Here is a 3,660-nt window from a genome sequence, read left to right on the forward strand (position 1 = left end):
ATATTTTTTTAAATCTCTCGCAACTTAAAATCTTTAATCATGTTGGGTGCATGTTTATTTAATGAAGTAATTCAAACTGGAAGGTAATAATAACTTTTTGACACTGTTAGTAGTTGCGTAGGATTATTATATTTTGGGACGAAGGGTATCACATACCATTAAACATAATTCAGATATGAAGCTAGATGAGTTCAGCTCGCCATCACAAGCTATCTGCAGATTTTCGCTGATATTGATTGAACACTGTTCATTTGTTGACTTCGGTTATTTTCCACAATAATAGTATGTTACAGTGTCAATTCGTTTTGTTGTATTAATATCGTTATCGTATACTAGCTACTAGACTTTTCTACGAGATCTGATAGCAATGTACTCCCTCCGTTCCAAAAAAAAAGATAAACCCTGGTTTCCACGTCCAATGTTTGACCATCCGTCTTATTTAAAAAAAATATAAAAAAATTAAAAAGACAAGTCACGCATAAAGTATTAATCATGTTTTATCATCTAACAATAATGAAAATACTAATTATAAAAAATTTCATATAAGACGGACAGTCAAATGTTGGACACGGAAACCCAGGGTTTATCTTTTTTTGGATGGAGGGAGTTCGTCTATGCTGATCTAGGGGTATCTTAGACCACTAATAAATCTCTACTAATTAAAAAATAAGAGATGCTTCCATAGTCCGAAAAAAATGGCAAAAAAACCGGGCGAGCGAGAAAAAAAACCGGGCAAAAAAACGTAATTGTCTGATAAAAAAAGGGCGAAAAAAATAATCCGATTCCCTTAAAAAGAAGGGCGACAAAAAAAACCAGTGAAAAAAACCAGACGAGTGAGAAAAAAAACCGTAACTGTCCGATAAAAAAAAGGCGAATCCGTGCCAAAAAAAGGGCGAAAAAAAATCTCTGTGAAAACAAAAAAATTAGCGAAAAAATAAAAAAAAAGTCCGACTCCTATCTGATTCTCTCTCAGAAACGAAAAAAAAGTCCAACTGTAGATCCGATTCCCCTGAAAAATAAAAGGCGTCACTCCTTTTGAGTCCGAGATACCAGCCACCACTCCTCTCCTCTCGGTTTCAATCTATACCGTGATATCTCTCACATCTTAGTGAAACAAAATGATGTGCCGGATTGAAGATCTGTTTAAAAAAATGGAAGAGCATTCCATTTTTATATTATTTTAATTTTTGGGTTTGTACTTTTGCATTCTAGTCCCTGTAATTTTTATATTTACATTTGAGTCCCTATAATCTTATAATAAGGTATTTGAGGTCGTTTTTGATAAAAAATAATAATAAAAGAGAGAACAAAAGCAGAAAAAGCAGAAAGGTGCATTAAAAAAAGTTTCCCCTAAGTCCTGTATTGGAAAAAAGCAAAAAAAAGAACATTTGAAGAAAAAACAAGCAAAAAAAACACGTGAGAAAATAATTGTAAAAAAAGGCAAAAAACACACGAGAAAAGAAAAGTAAAAAAGGGAGAAAAATGTGGTTTTCGTTGTAAGTAAAAAAGCAAAAAAAATGCTAAAAAACTTTTAGAAAGAAATACGCCATTTCTGAATGGTTTGAGAAAATCGCACAAGAAAAAAGCACCGTTTATATAAAAAAAGCCGCTCATTAAAATACAAACATTGTCATTGAAATGATTATTCATGAATTTTTTTCACCCGTTGTAACGCACGGGCATTTTTACTAGTATATATAGTATATATGTATAATTCAGTTTCTCGATCGTCCTGATCGGAGTATATCACATGACCCTCTATTGATGTTTTCGTACCGGCCGGCCAAAATTATAGACCTCCACCTGAATTTCTTCAATATTAACTGAAAACTGTTCATATATTCATTCATTACTTCAAATCTATCTGGCGAGATCAATTATTTAATCCAAAGCTAGCAAGGTCGTTTGGCCGCTGATGATAATTAATTGTTTTTTCCAAGAAATGGAGATGCAGAACCACGGGCTGTAAGATCGAATTACATATAAAAAAAAAGCTACCAAAGGGTGAATGGTTGAACACAATGAAGACAAACATATGCTGCTAGCTATGACCAGCCGCGTAGGGCACCACATCCAGTCTCCTGGCCTATCCCCCGTGGAAGTTGGATCCAGCTTCTCCATACCATCTCCTTCCTCCCTACATCCTCCCTCCTTCTATAGAACCAGGCGGTTAAGTTGTTCGCACCTATAAGTGAGGAGTGAACGAAGAGCCACCAAGGTGATGACAGTATGTCAGTTTTCCCTCCACGTAGCTAAGAGCCACCACTACCTTCTCACCATTAGCCCACTTCGTCATTGTCGTGACCTTAGGTCACGGAAAAATTAGGGATAGGCGGGAAGGTACTATTTACCCTGCCTATTATAAAAGTGAGATGAGCTCAAAGAGTAAAGTCCCATGTGTCGTATGGTATTTTGATATCACTAATCTTGTCCCCGATTATAAGATTGGGATCGGCTTATATAGCCTCCGAAGGTACATGTGTGGTTACAATATATCCTACCCCTAAGTGTACATAGGAAATTACTACAATACCTTGAAAAGCTAGAAACTCTAAGGGTATGGTTGTATACTTGTGTGGTCCTTCGAAGTACTAGGCGTCAGCTTGCAACAGTGGTTGGAGTGGTCCCTACGGTATCTTCTTGGGAATATTCCTCGCTCAACAACATAACCTTCAGGGTTCATCCGCGTTGGTCGAATGGTATTTTTCTCTTATGATAGGCTAGGATACTTCTTTCTTCATACTAGCCTTCTTGCCATGTTCGCCAGTCTTTTATATTGACATGCTAAATTAGATCGAGAAGTGTTTGACGTGAATAAAAACCTCTTTGGCAAGTAAGGAAGAGTCTTTCGGTCGAATAGGAGATAGTGTTTGCCTCCAGCTACAACACTCATGCCAATCTGGTGGTTGATGGCACCATTGGTGATCGTGCGTACAATAATCTAGCTAGACCTGGCCGCCTTGACAGGGGTATCTGACCCTTCCCTTATCTTCACGTCATGAAAAGATCGGAACAAGGGGAGCAATGCAAATGACAATGACGATGATAAACGAGATGAGTACGTAGTCACGATGACAACGGCAAAGGCAATTGCGACGACTTACGTGCGACTTCATCGCTGATGATGGTGACAATATAATTAAGCCGGCAGGGGGAGCGACCGTGAAAAAGGCAACGACGTCTCGGCCTCGTCCAAGCATGATGATGAGGATGAGTAGCCGGACATGAAGCACGGTGACGACGGCGACTAGCATTGATCGACGCTACTCCTACTTTTTAAAAATTAGTTTTTCTATATCACCAACAATCACAGGTATATATAAATCAGTAACGACAGATGATAAACCGTTAGAGATGTTGCCTAGTCTTCAGACTATCTGTAAACCAAGTCGATACGTTAGTGATGTTAATTTAAACCGCTACAAAATGACCTGTTTCAGTGCTAGCGTAGAATAGATAACTACCACGTACGTAGCTAGATTTGTACGTACAGTACTGTAGTGCTGGCCAATTAATTTTCCATATGCATAGCTGTCCTATATGCTACTAGTATAGAAGTAGTAATAGCTTTCTCCATGATCGAAATCATCTCATCAGCATGGGCGCTAGATAGGTTGCACTGTGTATTCGTTGCAGAAATCTGCTTGATGACGACTTGGT

This window comes from Oryza glaberrima, chromosome 1 (assembly GCF_000147395.1).
Source record: "Oryza glaberrima chromosome 1, OglaRS2, whole genome shotgun sequence".
Taxonomy (NCBI): domain Eukaryota; kingdom Viridiplantae; phylum Streptophyta; class Magnoliopsida; order Poales; family Poaceae; genus Oryza; species Oryza glaberrima.